This window comes from Pseudonaja textilis, chromosome 4, assembly GCF_049901715.1.
Source record: "Pseudonaja textilis isolate UNSWEBS1 chromosome 4, rPseTex1.2, whole genome shotgun sequence".
NCBI lineage: Eukaryota > Metazoa > Chordata > Lepidosauria > Squamata > Elapidae > Pseudonaja > Pseudonaja textilis.
The window spans coordinates 81,045,047-81,068,440 of NC_141993.1; the positions used below are offsets into that span (position 1 = coordinate 81,045,047).

Genomic DNA, 23,394 nt, shown 5'->3' on the forward strand with positions numbered 1-23,394 from the left:
GACCATGCATAAAAAACAAAACAAAACAAAGACAAAACAACCATTTACTACTTTATCAAGCTTACATATGTTTTCTTCAGTGAACAATTACAAACATATGAATACTTATTAATAATAATGAATTTCTGTTCAGTAATCCACTGAAAAAGCTTCACATTACATATATGTGGGATCATCATAGCCATAAATGTCCATGGGCATTTGGAACCTCCCTAGCCGTTTCAAAATGTTGTTGTTGTTAATGATGATGATGATGATAATCATTTGAGTAAAATCTCATGAGATTTATGATAAGACTTCAGGGGTAAGATTGCTGAAATTCTGCAAACATCTTATAGGATTTAAAATAGCTTTAAAAAAGGAAAATATACCAGTGTCCCTGCTATCATGAATGGATAGCAATGGAAATCTGCTGCCCAGAAACATACAGTTATACATAAAATTGTTCAAATGGGGCATTATGAAAACACGTTTAAAGATGTTTCTAATCAACCTATGGAGGAGTGGATAAATAGGTCAAATATGAAAACTGCTAGAGTGGAAATAATTCAGTCTCATACCTGTACTGCAAATGCTGCATTAGTTTTCTGTGAGTTTCTAGGTATAATTCAAGGAGCTGATTTTCACTTATAAAGCCTTAGATGGATTAGCTTCCAAATATCTCCAAGATCATGTTTTCCAGTTGGGACTGGCCTGACCTATGAATTTATCCTGGATGAAATATTCACCATTCACTGCACACCTAAGATTGTGAACGGCTACTGAAGATAGTATTTATCTTTGATAGTATTTATCCAACACTGTGTGACAGCCTCCCAGAGAGGCAAGGCTCCACCAGTCCTGCCATCTTTTCTGGCTAAAGCAGAACACTTTCAAAACCCTTTGAGTTCCAATTTGCTACCGTGTAGATGAAGTTTTAGTCACAACTATCATTATTATGATTGTACAAATATTACTGTTCGATTTCACTGGATTTCTAGTTTGAGTCCTATTGTAAATTATGGTGAACTGGTTCAATTCTGTGGCAAGAATACAAATACTGAGGTCTATAGGAAGAAGGGTTTGACTGGGTAGGTGAAAAAATTAAAATACAAGCGTGGAAGAGAGAAAAACAAGCAAAGAGAACATGTCTGGTTTCCTAACAGCAGTTTACATCCTTATGTGTACACACACATACATACAATATATGTGTGCTATTTGGGAAATCCTAACAATGGTTTGATTAGCTTGGTGGCTGTTTCTAGCCCATTTTACTTGAACTTGAAATGTTAAATAGGATCTGGTTCATGCATGGATGGGAAACCACAAGCAAATTTAAATATTTGGGGCTAGAATGGGAAATCAGAATAAAATCACAGATGAAGGCAGTGACAAAGCACTTATGCTCTACTGCCAAAAATGCTACGTGGCTGTATCCATGCTCATAAAGTCTCTAGAACTCAAATTCAGTTCAAGGAGGTTTCTACTTTTCCACCATGTTTTAATTTGTATTCCAGTCTTTCCAGCTATGGCAAATAACTCCTCGCTTAACCAATATTTTTGCAGTTGCACGAATATAAGCACCACAGTAGCCCCAAAAGTGGGAAAGGGAAAGGAATCAGCAAAACCAAGATATAAAACTCAAAGCACTGAAGGAGATGTTCTAGGTGATGATGTATGGGAATACTTATTTATTCATCAAAGATTAAATTTACAGTGACAGGCTGGGGATTTGAATGAAACCAACATTTTTAAATAAACAGCAGTCTGAATGAAATTACACTCAACTAGTAAGTAATTTAAAAAAAGAAAAATCCTGCAAAATGGTTGTTAAAATATAGCCATAGTCTTTTAGTATACCAGGGGGATTTTATTTACTAAAACTGTTTTTTTTAAAGGTTAAGAGTCCCGCTAATCACCCAGCCTCAAAATGTTTTCCAAGGGTTGATCAAAGTGTTTTCTTTCAAGAGAAAAAGGAAATGAGAGAAATAAAATTGTATTATGAATATATATATGAGGCTTCCATCAGAATGGACATGAGAGGGCAGTATGACATAAGTATTCGAAACAGCCAACAGTGAATGACAAATCAAAGGAAGCTTGTGAACTAAATGGGGATTATTTTTTGCAGTGAGAGTATCACAGACTAACCTGATTAGAAAGGCCTAATCTACAGGTACTGATTATTTCAAGAGACATCAAAAATAAGCATGCCTGCCTTTGTCCATTGTGATCCTTTCATCTTTGGCATGCCTGAAGCAGCAAAGCACAGCATAAATTCTTGCTTTACCCACAAGGTATATCGCCTGGACTCCAGCCTTAATTAAAATCTTATCCAAATGTTGCCTCAATTTTGGCCAAGAAAGGAGAATCAGGATTCTTTACAAGGAACAAAAAGCCCAGAAATATAAAATGTGTTGTTTCAAGAATAGAAACCCCCACGTGGCATCCTGGACAGCAAGAAACCCAGAAACACCTCTCTTGATGCCAGCTTTTTTCTAAAAAAAAGACTGCTATAATTTTAATTTAAACTTTAAAAAGAAGCTGGCATGCTATAACATAACGGTTAGCTTCCAAAATTGGTGTTATTTTCAGTTGTCTTAAATTCCACAGATTCCATAGGTTAGCTTCCCTGCCCCCCGCCCCCCCCAGCCCCAGGCTGAAAGGAATCAAAGCTCTGCAAAAAAGTGAACATGGCTAGAGTGAAATAGGGACAAAATAATACATTTAATTTAATTAATAAAATATAATTCATATATAAGTTGTCCATAATTTCCCCCTTCTTAAAAGAAATGTCAGACTTCAAAGAAGGCAACAGCCTATGGCTTTCAGATTATGCACTGCTGTTGTAAACATTCTTAGAAATGGAAGTGGTGATCACTGTAGCTCAGTGCTTTGTTTATAAGGACACCTACTTGTCTAGAAAATAGTTTAAAAAGCTTACTTGATTGTTAGGATGCATCTGGGGAAAGTAGGAAGGGAGGCAAAAATTACTTTGCCATCAATCACTAATGTTTCGTGGTTGGCAGCCATTTTGTGAATGGGCAAAGCCAGCGTGACGGCCATTTTGAGGATGGGCATGTCCATTCTTACATCAGTCACTTTTTATATTTTTTAAAGTGCTAAGATTTACAGTGTCAATCTGTCAAATGTTACCCCAGGCCAACAGTTTGGGATCAATGCCTCAGGGACTTTTCAGAGATAGATGTTTTCTTAGAAAGACAAACTTTCCCTTTCTACTATGGATTTTATACCTGTAATTTTCACCAGAAAACATCTTGCAGCCTTAAACTCATTACAGAATTAATTTGTAGCTTCTAGCCAGACACAGATTGTCTATGTCTAATTTTGGGTCATGTCAAAATCTGATTAAGTTGTTGAATAATAGGCTTATTACCCATAGATACATTAAATCACAACCATCCAGAAATCTGATCAGGTGGCAATATGTCAGAACACAAACAATCAAATCCTTACTAAAAAGACATGTTTAATTCTTACATTATTTTACAGAAGTGGATCTTGGACACACTCTCTTTTCTGAAATCCCATGTTGCAATGAAGGTCTTAAAAAAGGAGAAGCAGCTGCTACACTTATCATAACTGCCTTAGAAAGATCCACTTCTAGATTTCAGCCATTTCTTGCAAAACTAAGAAAGTCAAAGCCATGTGATCCAATTCTTTGCTTTCTGTGGTGTTTATTTAATACTAAAAATTTCCCAAGAGTATTTTTTAAGGAACCGCCAGAAGAGTAGACAAAAATGAGACTGTGTGGTCCGGTTGATGAGAAAAGAGAAAATGGTGCAATTAGGAAATGCACCTCCCAAATGCCTTTATATTTGAATTAGAGTTGGTCTTTCCTCTGCTTCTCCTCAATGGGGCTTTGATTTACATGAGCTGCCTACTTGCTCTTCATTGCTGTTGGATTATAAATAAGAGCCTGTGTTTATCCAGCCAGGGCCTAACCTCTGCCAAAAATGCTTTTCTCTTCTCCCTCCCTGTTTTTGTTGGTATGAATCAGGTTCTACTGTACTCAGATTGCAGTAAGAGTCAAAGGAAGACCAGTATTTGGATAAACAATGTACAAAGTCTCGGTGCTAATGAATATGCAGCGGTACAGAATGAGTTCAAATTCCATGCTTCTTATGTGGAGGCTATCAAACCACACATATTGGAATGATCATACTCGGAACACAATTGTTCATGGTCCATATACACCCACACACACTTTCTTTTAGTTTTTGGCTGTTCCTTTAAAAAAAATCATGTCTGTAGCCACCATGAAAAAAAATGTTTGAAGCTGGGAGACAGTGCCCAGCCAGATTTATACAGGAATCTTCTTGTAACCGAAGTGGCCACTGAAACATGACCTCCCCAATCCAAATTTAAACATCCTAGCTGCCCAAGGATGAGGGCATGACACACAGCAGCAATGCTGGCTGATCATGTCACAGTTTCACATCAACAGTTACTTCAGATTTCCAATGTTGATGCCAAGTTTCAAATCTTGGAAGGATTTTATGGCCGCATTATAAATACTTAATACATAACAGGGGAATGAAGCAGAAATGCTGACCTAACCTTTTACCGTATCTTATGGGCTATGCCTCAATGTTGATATTAACTTTACTGATGTGAAAGTTACAGCTGTGAAGTAATTTGTACATGTCTCACAACACATTCACAAAGTTTAGGAAAACAATCTCTTTCAACATCCAGCCAAAAACACAGTATTTGCAACAATGTCCTTGCAGACAAGAACACAAATAAAGAAGTCAAAGCAGGCAAGGACAATTTGAGCAAGCTAAATTGAGACTGGCAATAAAACCTATTTTAAGTGATCCTTCTTTAATATATTCCCCTGTTCATTCTGATCCCCAAGAAGATAACATGCATCTAGCAGATTAGAAAAAGCAAAATGTTGGTAGCATAGTTATATAAATATAAATAAATCAAAACAGTAGTATGAAAAAAATATTAAGAATCCAAGTCAGGGGGACAATGCAGAAGTTATGCTGACTCTGCAAGCAGTCACTCAAAAATCAAGATCAAGGTCACAAATGATCCTGTCCAAAGGCCTGCTCAAAGGGGGTTGGGATTCAAGTCCATAGAGATAGAGAGTCTAGAGTCAAGAATTAGGGGCAGATGACACAAAGGGGTTCCATCTCCAAGATACTACTGCTTTACCAATAGGACCTGGAGCATGCTAACTCCAACTGATCTTAACAAATGAGTAGACAATAAGAGAAATCAGAGAAAAGTATTCCTGCAGGGATGTATGAAGGATTTTACAATTGACAGCTAGCACCAGGACATGTATCTTAAAGCTCTCTGGTGTGTCACTGGAATTTAGTTTTGTAGGCCGTGGCCGTTACTACTTGTTTTGTCTCATTCTAGACTAGTTGTAGATTTGAGAGCAAGTCATAGGTATGTTCAGGGAAAAAAAAATTTGACCCCCAAACTCACGAACCCTATAGGATGCTTGCTCCCTATCACTTTCAGCTTCTCAACTTCCAAACTAACCATTAGACTAAAGTTACTCGACTTTTTATAGGTTGAATGCCCAAAGTTGTTCTTGGAAATAGAAATCATATGCCAGAACCTGATGTTATGCTTCGTAGACAGTCTGGGTCTGCCTTTCATTCTTGAAAGTAAAGCATCTTGGAATAGTGATACAGTCTTCATAATATGTGACACTCACAGAACCTCAAACCTAAAAAGGCTGTACTAGAATGGGTAATTCCACTAAATTCCGACTTTAAAGTCAAAATTAATAACAACAGAGTTCTATTGGACTCTATCTCCTTACTTCCTTGGTAAAAATACAAAAATATGTCAGTCATGGGGAAAACATTTCCCCACACCCAAAAAAAAAAAAAAGCAATTTAATGCAATAAGCCTATTTCCCCTTTTTACTAACTTAAATTCATGTTGCTATTTTAAAAACATACCATGAAATACCTGGAACTTGAATCTGCTATACAATTATCATGTTTGGTGTGCATGTGTTTTGTCCATTCATTAACTGTGTTGTGAATTAAAAGCTGAAGAATTCTTAAAAAGCCAGGAAATCTCAATGTTTTCAGTTTAGTAAATAAAGAAACCAGCCAGCAATGCAATAAATCAATTACATCCAGTGAGGCCCAGTCATAAGAGATGCACCAACCTCTAGATTAAAAAAGAAAACCAGCAACAGACAACTCATGTCAGCCCATCAAGGTATATCAGTCTAGGTGACAGAGTTATAAATGTTAATCTTCTTCTTTTTCTTCAGCGTTTGTCTCGCGCTCTGGCCAATGGTCTCCTGCGCTCGTCGGTTCCCCCGAACGCGGTAGCATTGGACGTGTGTTTTGTAGTGGACGTTTCCACCATGTTGATGCGGCATTTAAGTACTCCAGCCGGCCTGTCGCGTGGGCCTGTCGTCGGAGGGTCTGCTCTCAGTTACGGTCAGCGTTTGGCAGCTTCGCGCATCCAGGGGACACCACTTGGAGGTGGCAGACCGCTCGTCCCCCAGTTATAAATGTTAATATGCCTTTATTATAAGGTTATAGTAACAGAAACTTGCAAATCTGAAAGTGTCCCCCATCTTTCCTTTATCATCATGACAACCAGAGAGATTCATATCTCAGATGTTTATTCATGTTTGCATTTTTTTTTCCAGCCTCAGATTTGTTATCTGACAGTTGAGTTAATTGCAGTTCTTCCCTGTTCTTCATGGTTAATCCAACTGCCCAACAAACAGATCAGGACTCAATTCACCATATATTTTTAATGAAAATGACAATGTTCCCAGTACAACTCATCCAAAGGACTGCTGCTATGGGGGAAAATAGGAGAAGAGACAGTATATTGAGCTATTTCATGAAAGAGGGAATGGTGATTGATTGATTGATTGCTGCCATCTGTGCTCATGGATTACAGTGCTCTTGACACTCAACATAGACCCTCTTATGAATGAAAAGAAAACATTTTGAAAATATAAAGAATAGCAATAATTCAGCATCTATTTTTACTGTATTGTTTTATAAATAAAGCATTTCACTAATGTTTTGTAAATGTTTCACTCTTCGATTCTCAGAAAAGCAAAACAAGATCTGATTTTTAAAAAATGTATTTAAAAAAAAATTCAGGCCATCACATATTTTCAGCATTCTGCCTCCAGGGTATCCACTGCACTATTCTATTCATATTTCCCAGCAAATATGATAGCATTAAATTATTCTTCCCCAAGTTTCTGTATTCACCATTAGGTAGGTGTCTCAGCTGCAATTTAACCAAAGAGAGGATCAAAGCTTTGTCCTGATTTATCCATGAAATATTATACATTATGCCAAGTTTCATATAGTTTATGCAAAATGATAATTTCCAATGAGCCTCCCCTAAGATTCAATAAACTACCCTAGCATAACTCAAAGGAGAAATGAAGCTGGGTGAAAAGTCATTCATTTAAAAGTCATTACAGAAGCAAATTCGTATAATGAATAGGTAGCTCATACATTTTAAATGCATTATGTCTTTTTATCAAGCAGTATTTATTAGGTATTAATTTGAATTAACTTTGATATTTCTCTAGCGTGCAAACCTTCTTCTGAGTACTTAAATATTGGCCCCTGCAGAAAGTTACTGATCTACCTCTATTACCCATCAAATTTCTAGACTTTTGTGGGTGTAATCATATTAATTTTAGGAGCAGGTTTTTTCAAGTTGACCAGCAAAAATGTCTCTACAATTTCATGATAACTAAATTTGCTTTTTCCTTAAAAATAGTTTTCACAAATTACAGATATTAGGGATTGTCTGAAACATTTTTTCTCAATGATACTTTACTTGAACTAATCTTTTAAAATTTAGCATTCTTGCTCAAAACTCTTGTTTGAAAGTTGCTGTTGACTTTGATGGTCTTAGAAATCTAAATTATAAATAAGTCAAATGTAACCATTTCAATATTTTTGAACAGGTGATCACACTAAGTATAGGGTTGCATAAAGCAACCCACTACCTGAAAAAGAACCTTTTCCTTAGATAAGAAGCAAGAAAGTCATTTCCCCCCCTATCAAGGGCTGTACTCCTACGTAATTAATTTTGCGGCAAGGTACATCCCTGTGGTTGGTAGAGTCAGAATGAAAAGTGGATAGGTCCCTCCCTCTAATGGTCTGTTGAAACACCTTTCATGCAGAAATGTTTTAGAAATTTGGCTGCCAGTTGTGCATATTTGTTCTAGATATATTTTTCTTCCAATTACAAAAGCAGCTTTTCTACACGTCAACAAAATTAACTTAATTTTGCAAGCTGCTTCAGTACAGTACTGAATGAGATGAGACTTACGATTTTAAAAAAAATACAGATCACAATGGACTAAATATTTTCTATTTGACTAATCAGTCTAAATCACATTATTAAATAGGAATTTCCCTTCAAATCTTAAGAAGGCATCAGGCTAGGAAGCATGCAAAGTAGTAGTCTTCAAATTTTCTTGATTCATAAGATGAATGAGAGCAACACACACACACACACACACACACACACACACACACACACAATATTAAAAAGTTTAAATTGCAAAATACAATTATTTTCTGAATCTTTTTAATACATTTCCCTATAGGATCATGATGGAAAACATGGAAAGCAGAGCCATTTCTGCGATGGCCTGGAACTGATCCACTGCGCGTGCACGTGCGCCTCCTGCCAGCCGATTGTCAGGTACATGCTGCGCATGCACGAGGTAGATGCGTGCGCATATGCAGGAGGCTACCTCTGAAAATCACAGCATAGATAAAATATGCTATTAATTACTGACAGCTTGAGCTACTTTAAAGGTTTGAGAAATTCTCTGATGAACTAGGTTACTCAAGGCTATTATCTTCCTTGGTATGTGGCTGGCTGGCAACTGAGATCTTTGCCCCCCAAAGGAAGCTATCCCATTGGCCTAGTCCTGTCATGTCCTTGTCGGAGAAGGCTTTCAAATTTGGGGTATCTGTGCATTCTCCTGTAAGTCCTATTTTCCTTGCAAAATCCTCACGTTCCTTTTACCTTTTTCATCAATATGATACTCGATGATGGGCAAATGTTTGCCAGTTTAGACTTTTAAGCTTTAGTGACCTAATTTAAGGCAGCCAAGTCTTTCGCTCTCTCCACCCCACCCCCTCTCTCTCTCCCTCCCTCCCTCTCTCTCTGTAAAAGTGAACAGAAAAAGCAAATGAGGTGACACAGCCAGTTTGGAATTTTCTAAGGAAAGAAAATTACAGGGTTTTGTTTATTGTTTTAAAGAGCTGGGGAGAGATTAGTGTAACGGAAACAAATGCTAACATGATAGATACATTCTCACAGACTAAGCATAATGCTCAAAATAGTTGCACGCATACACTAGGTCAGCCGCCCCAAAGGTGCTTTTTCAAGAGGCAATTGGACTTTCTGGTTTTTCTTTGAAGACATTTCACTTCTCATCCAAGAAGCTTCTTCAGCTCTGGCCACTGTAGCATTCCCCCAAGAACCTGAAGAAGCTTCTTGAATGAGAGGTGAAGAAGCTTCTTGGATGAGAAGCGAAACGTCTTCAAAGAAAAAACAGAAAGTCCAATTGCCTCTTGAAAAAGCACCTTTGGGATAACCATGACCTGGATGAATGAGAATCTCCATAGATAGTAGTTCAGCCATTTCTAGTGGAACAGGACTAAATACAGACATGGAGTATTTCTCAAATATATCCATAGCAAAATTTTATAATATTTTGCTCTGGATATATTTTATACATCAGCAGTCCCCAAACTTTCTGTCTTGGTGGCCCAGAAGGAAGGTGTGGCGAGGTAGAGGGGATTGTTCTGTCCGAAAGGCAGATGCTTGTGTGAGCACACAGATCTCGATTTGCTCAAGCGGCAGGCGTTTGTGCCCACCTCTCATATAAATTGAGCTTTGTGTGTTTGTGTAAGTGTCTGCAGCTTCCGCAAGCATGCACTGCTCACACTGGTTCATTTCAACTGGGCTGCGGCTGGTTTAGGGCTGCGGCCTGGGCGACGGGACTATTATAAGGCAATGCTTCATCATTATTTTCAAGTTGGGAGGATCATAGGCAACGGGGACAAATTTTGGTCCTATCAAAACAGTGAACTGAACTTTCTTCCTATCAGGAACATCAACTAATTTGCCTTTGCTGATAGGTCAGAATTTCACTCAGAAGAAAAATTCTGAGAAGTAGACAGAAAGAATGAAATAACTCTCCTTGGCACCATCAACTTGCACTGCTGGTACTATACCTGTTACAATATGAATGTAAACAAATACTCAACAGAAATGTCAGCAGCAGCAGTTAAAATAAAGACTATGTTACTATCACACCTGCCCCAACTTGGGCTCCTAAGGAAAGAAAGACCCTTGACTCCATTTATGTGAAAGGTATACTTTTTACTAAAACCAAAGCAAAGCCAGAACTGCATAAGGTTTTAACTTTCCCATTCCTTACTCCTGTTATCTCCAGTTACATTAGAAGGAATTTTTTTGGTAACAGTCCCTGCGCTGGCAGGGTGAGCCGTTGCATTCCACTGTGGTCTTCGGACGATGTCCCAGGAAGGCACAATGAGTGGTTTTTGTTTTTCCTTCCCAGCAGCTCTATGGCATATAGTCTATGGCAGGCTGGCATCTAGCAAAGCAAGGCTGAAGTGCAGGATGGCAGTTCCGACAGTTACATCTGAAATAGTACTGCCCCGTACCTTGAAAATGCTGCTCAAGCAGCATTGCCATAAATCCTCTGAAATTAAGTATAAGTGTTACAAATGATGCCAGAATTTTTTTTTTTTTTAAAAGACCTAGCATCAAAATGTCTGCTAATGTTTAAGCTCAATTCCAGATTCTTAAGCATACACTTTTTACATAAGTTTGTTGCCCAATTTCTACCAACAACTTCCCCTGTAAATGCCAGGAGGGATTGGAACTGAGTATAAAATACATCCATTTAGCTGAGGTTGCTCTCAAAATTAACTGTTACCAGTAGTCCTTGTTTAATGACACTGATGAGGCCAGAAACTCTCTTATTAGTGATGCAGTCGTAAGTTGAACAACTACATTATCAGACAGTTTGGGGATGACATTTCTGGTTGCTGCTAAATGAAAAGTATGTGGGCTGTTATGTGACAATCTCATATGACTGCAACTTCTGACACCCTGCTGGTTTCCCCAATGACTTTTTGTAGAAAACCAGCAAGAAAGACTGCAAATTACAATCATATGACTGCAGAGACGCTGTGACAGCTGTAAGTACAACTTTAGGTTGTAACTACTTGTTCAGTAATATCATAAGTCTTCACAGTTATCGAAGGAGTGGTTGTTAAACAAGGATCACATGTATTTATACAATCTATAGGTTGTGTGATTCTCAACAACTCTGGGTACCTTACAATTACAAATATTAATAAAAGCACATGTACAATTTTTGAGAGACATTATTTTCTCTTGCTGTTCCTGAATTTAATTGTAATAATTTGTCTCACCTAGGTTAAATGGCTGAGGTATCTCCCCTTCTAGGAGTCTCTTGTGGCTTATTTTGGGTCTCACAAGCTACTTTGATGCAGGCCTTAATTAACCTTAAGATCACAGCCTGGCTGTCCAATGAGTATTATGAGACTATTCAAAACGCTGAATCCTCATTCTGCTCTGTTCAAAAATATCCTGATGACTCATCTAATGCCCAATTTGTGCCAGTCCTTCCCTAATTTGGGTCAGAAAGAAGAAAAGAATGCTTTGAGTCTCTAATATAACATCCAATTCTCCTTAATACGAAAGTTTTATTCTACATGCCCAATGATGGTACCCCGGTGGAAAATGCAGAATTCCTCTTGGAGGAATGGTATGTGTTTCTGATCTCTGCTTGGCAAAAGTTACAGCTACTAGAAACATCATTTTCCTAATCGGATGTTTCAGATTTCTAAATGCTATTTACTCAATCCTTATCTTTCACCAGGAAGTCTCTTAGTAATTTAATTCCACATAGTACATAAATAACATGGAAAAACACAGTAAATACAATTCTCATTCAAGTTCCTTTATTGGTTAAAGGCTACCATGCTAAAAATATCCTTTTAATGACTTTATATTAAGGTATTTATTTAAATGGCTTATTGAAGCCAGAGGTTAATAAGATACTGCTCTATATTAATCAGCAGATTCCCATAAGCCTATAGTTACTCTTGAAAGTTATAAAAATATCTGCTTTATATGCAACTATCTTGTCGAGCAGTACTCCTACAGAATATTAAGAACAATTTTAAAGTATAAATTTCTTGTCGTAACATTATTAAGCTAAGGTAAAGATCCCTTGAGTTGAACTTGACCCATGGTGACAGAATCCATGCAATTTTCTTGGCAATATTAAAGAAAGAGTTTGCCTTTCACTGCTTCAAGCATGTATTTTCAACTGCTCATTCTAGACCAGGGGTGTCAAACTCAAGGCCCGTGAGCTGGAACCTGCCTGTGGGATGCTTAAATCTGGCCTGCGGTACCGGCCTGGAAACACAAAGGACCGGCCCATGGTGCCTCTGGCAGCCCTGTTTTGGTCAGTATGGTGCTACAGGAGCCATCCATCCCGTCTCTCTGCCCTGCCCCCTGCCCGTTCCCCCCCACCCAGAGAATTACTACAATGCTGATCTGGTCCTTGAAGAAATCCAATTTGACACCCTGTTCTAGACAATAGCTCTGTGAGAAATAATCGGAAGAGCCAGCAATTCTCAGGGCATGCATCAGTTATGTCAACTGCCAGCAAAAGCTCAGCTTCAGTGAAGCACACAACCACTGGAACATGAGAAGAAGAAGCAACAGATTTAAAATATTGTGGATATAAGGGGGTAAACTGTAGGATCATATTGATGTGGACAATCAATTGTCGAATATGACGATTCTAATTTTTTATCAAGACTCTTATCATCTAGCTATGCTGAGCCAGAGATACTATAGCTAACTCCAAACCTGTGTTAATCTGTGTGAAGTCAGGAGATTGAAATTTACTGCCAAGCCCTGTTCAGAATAAAATGTTAAAACCCTGGAATTTCTAAGTGGCCTCCTGGTAATAACCAGGATGGGGTCTCACACTGCTTTTAATACCAGGCAACAAAAACACATCTGGTTTTATTTTCAAACAATGATGAAAGCACCCAAAATATTACTTTTTCAATTCACCCATTGACTCAGGTTTCATTTAATTATCAATTATCTTAGGTTACAATTATATTTTGCCACATTTGAGTGTGCACGTTTGTGATATAGTGAATCATGTGGTCACTGGGAACTCTTGCCAAAAACAACAACAACAACCAGCCAAGCAGCAACAGAACATTAAACTAAAGTTATTGTACATTCTCCTCCCTCTGATGCATGTTTTGCGTTAGCTAACCAAAGTGTCAACAATGATAGTTTTTCTTTTTTGAAATCCAACTTGAGAGCCTTTTTTTGGCTCTAATACTCAGCACATTCCAAATTCATTGCCTCAATCATTCTCCAATTTGAGACAATGTTACCTAAGACACTAAGTAAAAACAAAACAAAACAAAACCTTAATTTCAGCTTTCTCCAACTTTTCAATAGCATTTTTAGTAGACAAAGAAGTAAGCCCATCCTGAAGCCAGAGAGATTAATAGAGTAGCAATAGCAATAAGACTTATAAACTGCTCCATAGTACTTTACAGCCCCTCTCTTACTGGTTTACATAGTCAGCATATTGCCCCCAACAATATGGGCCCTCATTTTACGGACCTCGGAAGGCTGAGTCAACCTTGAGTCGGTGGGACTTGAACTGCTGGCAATTATCAATCAGCAGTAGTAGCTTGCAGTACTGCACTCTAACCACTGCGCCACCAGGGTTCTTTCACAAAGGTTCTTAGATCCATCTCTTGGGTACCTTAGAGACATAGATGTCAAAATATTTGTCAGTGATAAAGGTGATTGGATATCAACCCCTACAATCTTATATTATCTATAATTTAAGATAAAGAGCGCCTATGGTTTTATCTTTCTAGTAAAACTTATTTCAATAACATCAATCCACATGAAAAATGTTAAAAGGTAAGATGACAATCTCTCTAAGCACATATATCAATGTCAAAGTGATAATCAGTTTTATAAGCTCAATTGAATTTGAAAATATTTATTCATATTAATATCAATGTGGGAACAACAAATATATTTACATCCTGACAAAATTTCCTTTGCAACCTATTTTTTAAAAATCCAAACAAATAGTCTTAATTTTTATAGGTTTTCATAGATATGTGATTATGGAAAATATATCACTTATTCCAATTAATTCAGTAACATCATAATTCACTAGGTCATTGTACTATATAAAATATTTTAGTATTTCATGATTATCAATAAACAATGGACTAAAATTACAATTCGTATTCAGCCATAACTGCTCCTATGCTTAACATTTTCTTTGATTACCTATTAAGACAGGCCAATGGCATTTAATTTAAATAGAAGATAAAGGACATCTTTGACAAGCTGCATAAATCATTTTGATAAGTGACGAAATAAGTGTGGCTCTGCTCACAGTTACTCGTGTCCATGTGGCTCTTGTTTGGATTACTGCAATATAGCAATAGCACTTAGACTTATATACCTCTTTATATTGTTTTACAGCCCTCTCAAAGCGTTTTACAGAGTCAGCATATTGCCCCCAACAATCTGGGTCCTCATTTTACCCACCTCAAAAGGATCAGCCACGGTGCACAGTAGTTAGCTACTTCTATTGACTGCCGGCTGTCTGCAATTTGGCAGTCACCAGAAATTGACTCAGTTCCATCCTTCCGAGGTGGGTAAAATGAGCACCCAGATTTTGGGGGGCAATATGTTGACTCTGTAAACTGCTTAGAGAGGGCTGTAAAGCACTGCAAAGTGGTAGATAAGTCTAAGTGCTATTGCTATTTGGAAGCTTTAGTTGGTGCAAAAAGGCAGCTGCATGAATAGTAAATGTTGGATATTTGACACATGTAACAACACTACTGCATGAGCTGCAGTGATTACATGTGTGTTTCTGGATGCAATTCAGAGTGCTGGTCTCCCTTAAAGCCCTTCATGGCTGGAGACCAGATTACCTACCTCTTTCTCCCATTGGTTTCTATTCATCCAACTCAGTCCAGTAGGTTAGATATGCTACAAGTTCCATCAGCAGTCAGCTGTCCGTGGACTAGAATAAATGTCTTCTATGCCAGAGTCTCTACCCTAAGGAACATTCTCCCTTCTGAAGTAAGGATGCCCCAAACCATTGTTGGCCTTGAAAATCTACCTTTGTGTCTAGGCCTGGAGTTCTAACTGTGTGAAGGGCTCCTATCCTGGTTGTATTGACGACTATGATGAGATTATTTTTCTTGGCTGCAATACAATGGAACTTCGGGTCACGAACACTTCTGTTCGTGACCAAATCAGACAATGACCAAATAATCCACCTGATTTTTGAAACGGGTCACGATTCAAAAATCAGGTGGCAAACAAAATTGATGTGGAAAGATTCCCTTTCCACTGCATTTTTTTGTGTGTGTGTCTGCGCATGCGCAGTCATGCTTCCAGTCATGACCAAATCGGGTAGCGACCGTAGCCTGGGACAGATTATGGTCATGACCAGAGGTTCCACTGTACATCTAATTTTGTACTACATTGTAGCTGTTTTTAATTCTTTTATAATTGTTAACATCCAGGGTCACTTGTTTGATAACTATAGAAGGTGGGTGGGTAAGTAAAATAAATAATAAAACAAAACTCAATTTATAATATCCCATCTGAAGGGTCACAATGCTCTATTTAGATTCAATTATTTCTTTATTTGACCAAAAATTGCTCCAAATATTTATTAAGTTGAACAGTGAAAACTTTTATCAAGTAACTGGATAACACAAATCTGCAATGCATAGGAAAGAAGAGAGATCTGCTAAAATGTAAAAAAAAAATAGAGGGGAATAAATAATAAATGCTTTTGTATTTGTCATATATCATAAGAACAAGCATAGTAGGTCAAATAAAGTAATATATCAAGTTTACTCAAATTTAGTAAAATTGTGGTTCCTGCCTCTGATGTTTTATTAGTTTAACTTCAACTGTTACATTTTGTAGAATATGATTGAAAAAGCTTTGCTAATTTTATAAAATCACATATAAAAATAAGCATTACTGATGTATTAGATCACTGTCATATACTTTGGGTTGAGCAATCCTTAATAGTAGAAATAATATTATTTGTTGCTGTTGTTTCGAGAGGACAGTAACTTACCAGGTTTTTCCCATTATTCCAAACAATTTTGCTCTACATAATTCAATAAATATTCTGTCTGAAATACAAATGGTGAGATTACATTTAAATTTAGTAGCCCAAACACTTTACATAATTTTTATATGTACTGTTTTGCATGTGTCCTCAAACCTTTCCTCAACATTTTCAAATGTTTATATTTTTCACTCACCTTTTTCTATGAAGCATATGCAAAATGTGAGCACAATTACATGCCTCAAAGGCATCCTAAACACTATGAAGTTTCCAACATCTATTTAAAAAATAATCTTTAAAATCTAGCTTCATCTGTTTATAAAACTGAATTCTTTATTAGTGTATTAAAATATCATATTGGGGGGAAATTTTTTTTTAAAATAACAAGTTATTGGTATTGCAACACTCAGATAAAAAATACACCCAATGTGGTTTTTTCTTCTTTCTATGTGGATATATTAATATTTCTTGTTCATTCATCAATATATAAAGATAAAGGTGATAAAACTGAACAAAAAGCTATGAACAATTCACTTTGCAATCATTTACCGTATTTCCCCATGTATAAGCACCCCCTTTGTATAAGCCACCCCCCCCCCCCAATTTTTGGACTGTGAAGTTTTGAAAAAAATATTTTATTAGAGAAACAAGTTATGAAGAAAGAAAATTTACACAGAAACAAAATTCGACGTCTAGATCTACAATTTTGGTCATGACGCCGAAAGCGGTGCGGGCGACGCTAGCAATCTCACGCATCGAACGAGAGTAGGAACGAAGCATTCAGGCCGATGCCTAGCGTATGCATTTCTATCGCGTCGCACTCGTAATCATATCATCACGTACAATTTTTACAAAAAAGTATAGCATACTGCTGGAAAACCAGTTTATTCCTACTTTATTATTTTATGCATTTTCACGTATAAAAAGTGTACCTGCTTTGTATATGCCACGCCCCTACTTTTTGGGCTTGAAAATTTTGGAAAAAAGGGATGGCTTATACATGGGGAAATACGGTATTTAAAAAAAAAATCTGATATACCATTTCCTTCTGTGAGAAATATAAGTACACCCATGCTTCTCCTACCAAAAACAACCTCAAGTAGGCATTTCCTATAACTGTCTGCCAGTTTCTGAAATCAATCAGGAAAATTTTTATATTCCTCCATGCACGGGTTTTTTCCCTGCTACAATATGTGATGTATGAGCAGTTTCTTGCATGCCCAAACTATTTCAAACCATTCCACAGCATTTGTGGACATATAGTCTATATTAAGGCTATGAGCTTGGTCGACTCCCAGGCATTCAGCTAATGAGTCAACTGAAAAAAAAAAAAGTCCAATTCCTGAAGTGTACTCATGAGGAACAACTGTCCAGAGTGCAAATGGGTTATTCCATGAACTCTCCTTTTATCCAGAAAAACTACCCCAGCCAGCATTTTCTGTCTAGTTGCCAAACATTATCACAAAACCATTCCCCCTCCTTCGGGACATCCAGTCTGCTATAAATCTTCACTTGGAAGTCACACAGATGTTGAGAATTTCCTCAAAAAGAAAGTTAATTGAAGGCCATCAATACACTAAGCAAAATCATGAATTTTTAAAATATTACCATAATACTGGTGAGTTTCTGTATGGTATGAAAATGGAAACCCTCATAATTTCAATTTCCAACTTATAGTTCAGTTATAATAGGAAAAAAAAAACTTATTTATTTCCATAAACATTGTGTCCTGGTTGCAAGGATTTAAAAAATGAAAAACAAAAGTTATTTAAAGTTTTTAAAATAAAACTTTATTGTGAAACTATTTAGTTTAAAACTAAAACTTCAGTTTTATTTTAGTTTTAAACTAAATAGTTTCAAAATAAAACTAGCCTTAGAAAATTCATGAAAGTTCTTTTGGATGACTGTATTGTCATATTTATGACAATTTTGATGACTTTATTGCCATACCTGTTGAGGTAATGCCCCATTAGGAGAATGAGCGCATACAGGGAGATGTATTTGAGAGAAGTGTTTGAATAATACACAAATAACACACAGATACGCTATACATTAAATGTAAGTTTTTACTTCCAGAAATGTTAAGTAAAGTTCAAACACAGTCCAAAGTCATTCACATTAAATCACTCAGTTTTCAATCCAGGGATAACCCAATAACGAAGTCCAGTGTCAAAAACAGTTTAGTATCAGACTTACATCAAATCCAGTAATATCAGTCAATTAGAAGGAATGGTAATACTCTCCAACAGAAGGAAACAGAGACTGACTCACACTTTCTTCTGAGATTAAGACTAAACAACCCAGGTTTCTGGCTCCATCTTATGGCTGTTAGAGTAACCAGACCCAATTGCAGTTTTTAGCATGCTCTTAAAGAGACAGTATTAAAATGTCTATCCTGGTTTATATATTTCCATCCCAAATAGCTGTTAGGTTACTTACATTCCTAACAATACTTATGTACAATCCAGACATCAGTACAGTCATGGTTCTCACCTTGACATGTTGAGTATTGCATACACCTAGGATCAGTCACTCTTATTTAGCCCAACCCATCTCACAGGATTATTGCTGGAAAAAGAGGTGGAAGGAGTATGATGTATATTGGATGCCTTGACTTATTAAATAACAAAAGGATAAAAATTTTAATACATGAATAAACAAACTGATTCCAATTGTAAGAAATTCTATTTACTATGAACAAGGTTTTTATTTTAGTTTGATAGACCTGATATACAACTGTCTGCAGGTTTTCACCAAGAATTTCTTAAGTCTCCTATACTGGAGTAGAATTTATGTAAGCAGAGCATGTGGAATAAGCAATCAGCTATCCTAAAAAATAGTAATCAATTTTTTCACCCACTGAACATAATTTCAACAACATTCACTGTATCTAATTTTTTCGCCATTACTCTGCTAGCCCACAAGATACACGAAAATTAAAGATGCAAACCAGGGTTCAAGATTTATTGAAAACAAATAACAAATATATGAATCACATATGTGTTTTGCTTTTTTCTCTGCTAAGTAAGCAAGCATAGCAACTTGATGTTACCATAATGTTAAGATATTTTTCAAAATTATTTAAAATTTATTGCTATTGTATGTATTGTTTTAATGTTGTTATACATCTCTATTATTTATTGAGGTCAACCAGGAACAGTGGGACGTAAATATATTAAAACCACAAGCTGTTTATAATTGAATAATGATTTTATATTATTTGGAAAGAACTTTAAGCAATGAAACCCACATGCCTTTCTCATTAGATATTTTATCTGCAAAGATTTAAAAATAAAATCTGGCAAAAGGCAATAGCAAACCATCTCTGCATGTAGTCAGCAAGAGTCCAACTCTCTTCAAAGGAATTTTGTTTGTTTTTAATTCCTAGAAGACACCAGGGAAAGGCTAGTTAGGAAGATGTCATCAGAAGGAGAAGGAAGTAGAAAGTAAAAAATGTGAACACTGTTTTTGTTCTTCTTGTTATCATACTTTTACATTCCATTTAGTTAATTGCTCCTAAAATAAGTAACATTATCACTCATTCCATTGGCAGGCGACAGTGATACTAATGAAGGCCGAAACAGCCATGCTTCCTAGTTCTAGTCTGATGATTTCATATGTAAACACTTTCTAATTATTTGAATTATGACCCTATTTCAACAAAAGAAAGTTAATTCTTAAAAAAAAACCCATTAAAACAGCACTTTCTTAGGCCAACAATCAAAAGCCCTCAACCTATAAGTGTGGGTCAGACTTCACAATAATAGTACTTAGATTCATATACCGCTTCATAGTGCTTTATAGCCCTTTCTCTGAAGAATTTACAGAGTCAGCACATTGCCCCCAATAATCTGGGTCCTCATTTTACTGATTTCAGAAGGATGGAAGGGTGAGTCAACACAAACAACATATTAGGTGGAAAAAGTCTGAATTTTGTCAATTTGGCAGTTCAAATCCCACCAGGCTCAAGGTTAACTCAGCCTTCCATCCTTGTTGAGGGCAATATGTTGACTCTGTAAAATCACTTAGAGAGGACTGCAAAGCAATATATAAGTTTATTGCTATTGCTAAGTGAAATGAATGCTAAATAGGAAATCATGGCACTGGGATTGTGTTTTCCTATCCAAACTCCCCAATTTTTGGAATGCTCACCCTGCTGGCATTGGGATAATGAGCTTAAAACTGACAAGATCGATTATTCCACACCTTCCACTGTTATTTGCCCCAAACAACTTCCTCACTTTTTGGAATGCTCACCCTCATTGGAGATAAAGGGATTAAGAGAGTAAGCAGGCACATGTGCCAGACTTTGCATAACGCACTCATTATGCACCAGCACATTGCTTTCAATGTGAATTCCTCATGGTGTCTGCTTATTCTCTTGTAATCCCTTTTTCTCTACTCTGCAAGGAGAAGTGAATAAAACAGATCAGGCACAGGACAATGTTAATTACTACAATGAGGATCACATAACTGAGAGATCTTACAAAGATCCTTAATGTAAGCACAAGTTTAACTTTGAACGATGACCAAATGAAGCAGTCAGTAAGTGAGGACTACCTTCAGTAATTTTGAAGAAAGTGTCTTTCATGGAAATATATTCAGAAATTTACCAAATCTACAGTTTATGTATAATTCATCCCTATAGCAAATGAAGTTCCACCTCAACCTGAAATAGAGTTGGCTTGTGGGATTCACTTTTTTTAAAAAAAACTAGATCAATGGATTAAAATAACCCCATCTTATATTTTACAGACTTGTCAAGATTCCTACTAGTATAATTATTTTGTGAAAAAGCTGTTCCAGCACCTGGCAGGAAAGATGCCAAAGAGGCAACTGTTCTGAGAGAAAATAAAACAGACAGTATCTGGATGTCTCCATTTACAATGATGCATGGCACGTGTGCATGCATGTGAGTACTACCTGTGCTACATGCAAATAAAATCAATGTGTTTTTTGGTATTAAGCTTGATTTTTGCCTATAACCACTTATCCCAAGGGGTGGGGGTGGGGGTGGTAGAGAGAGACTATGGATTTTATTAGCTAAGGCAGTTTGGGAATTAGAATCCATTTTTCAGAATTTCTCTGCCGAGTGCATGAAAGCTGACAAATGTTTCCCGAGGCAGGTGTTTTGCTGAATACTAACTAGTCTCTGAAGAAGGAAGGGTGAAATGCAATAGCCTTCCGAGAAAACCCCATAATGGAAGCAAACACAGAGGAAGGAGGTGACACATCAATTTGCTGTCACTGACTCAATGTTCCCCGCTTGAAAAATTAATATATAATAAAAACCAGGAGTTATTTCCAGATTAAGTTATAAATAAGTGGCAAGCATTTTTGCCTATTCTTTAAACATTGAGATCAAGCAACCTAGAAACTGCTGGGGTACAGAATAGATAAACAGGCTATACAGTCCAATATCTCTACTATTCCCTTCTATTGGATGAGATATACTTGAAGGGCCATTTTAGATTTTGTGTTAAAGAAGGTGGATAAAAACATTTGATAATAAAGTATTTGCTTTACGCTCTTTCCAATTCACTTTTTTGCTCATTCTGCTCCCTGCTCTTCTCTCTTCACTGTACAGATATGGCCAATAACATCATTGCCAATAACAAATGGCCAAAAACTCTATTTTTATCAGCTGTATTGAGGCAGGAGAATTGGCACACCCAGTCCTAGATATTAAGGGGACATTTTTCCTTCAAACCAGTCTTTCTCAACTGGGGTTTCATGAGAGATTGTGATGGGGGAGAAAATTAACATTTTTAAAACTACACATGCTACACAATGCTAGTTGTAGATATATTTTAAATTCAGGCTTCCCTTAGACCTGAAAATTATTTCTAGAGTTCCTCTAAGGTAGAAGAGTACTTTAAGCATAACTCCCCACATATACTTTTTCCTCATTTCTGCCTATATACAGTAGGTAGTCCTCACTTAACGGACACAACTGGCCTGGAATTTTTATTGTAAGTTGTTGCAGTCAATTAAACTGGTTACCATATAGCCTGATTCAATTTTATAACCATTTTTATGATTTGAATCACCACAATTGTCAAATGAATTATGTGATCATTTAAGCAAATCACAAGATGGTTAAGCAAATGTACTATCCTGAATGGGTGTTTTTTTTTTAACCATAAACTGCAAATCACAGTCATATAACTGCAGGACACTGCAGCTTATTGTAAATATGATCTAGTTATCAAGTACCCAAAATGTGATCATGTCACAGGGGGAGTGACACATAACTTTTGAGGACGAGTTTTAACATTTTTTTTTAGTTCATTGTAATTTTAAACTATTTCTAAAAGTTTGGTCTTCCTCTACCAGTTTAGGACACAGTAGTGGAAGAGCTGGTGGTTAGAATAAATATAAACATTTCCTTTTTATTTGTTCCTTCAATGGCCAAATTTGATGCCACTTATCTCCAGGGCTGCAAACTTGATCTTTTCATGGGTTTAAGAGCAAAACAGATTTGCAATCTTGGTTTGGAACAGCTTACTCCTTATATTATTCATCCATCCATTCATTCATGTCATTCAATTCTAAATCCAAGGTTTGTGAAAAATGAGAATTTTTCCTCAGCTGTTTTTTATGCCATTTTAATAGTATATATCATTTCTGTAAATTCAGAAATATGACATGCAAATACTCTGGCTTATGTATGGACTGGATTCCATAGTTCCTAGCATTCACGTCTTGTCAATAAAGAAAGCAGTTCTAAAATTATCACTAGAAGTAATTTGTCATGTAGCCTTTAAAAAAAAACTGTCAAGAGTACCACCAACACTAATCTCTGAATTATTGTTATGAGGAAATTAATTCATGGAACCGAAAGACAGAAAATGTATGAACAACGGCCTAGAGCAAGGGTTTTCAAACTTGGCAAGTTTAGACTTGTGAACTTCAAGTCCCAGAATTCCTGACTGGAGGAGGAATTCTGAGAGTTGAAGTCCACAAATCTTAAAGCTGTCTAGTTTGAAGACTCCTGCCCTGGATATTTAGATCTGGAAGGAACCTTAAGCAATTTTGGAATGCAAGATCCATTATAGTAGAGGTTCACAAATTTTCTTGATTCATAGTGTCCTTAGTATTTTTTTTCATGGAACTTCTAGAAACAAAGTAAACTACTTTGAGCTAGTATTTTGCACAGTGTCCAACATATGTCA

General features: G+C 36.7%; 1 protein-coding gene across 4 annotated transcripts in view; it reads right to left on the reverse strand.

Moving 5' to 3' along the window:
- TBL1XR1 (TBL1X/Y related 1) overlaps positions 1-23,394 on the reverse strand; it is a 237,079-nt gene that overhangs the window by 38,687 nt on the left and 174,998 nt on the right. Inside the window, exons 1-2 of one of the 4 annotated variants that reach the window (XM_087933495.1) lie at positions 18,713-18,833; positions 16,226-16,283 (exon numbers count right to left, since the gene is read on the reverse strand). The exons of the other annotated variants lie outside the window; for them this stretch is intronic. The gene's annotated coding sequence lies outside the window, so the exon portion shown is untranslated. Of the gene's footprint in view, positions 1-16,225; positions 16,284-18,712; positions 18,834-23,394 lie in introns of those variants that run through there. 4 annotated transcript variants of the gene reach the window in all.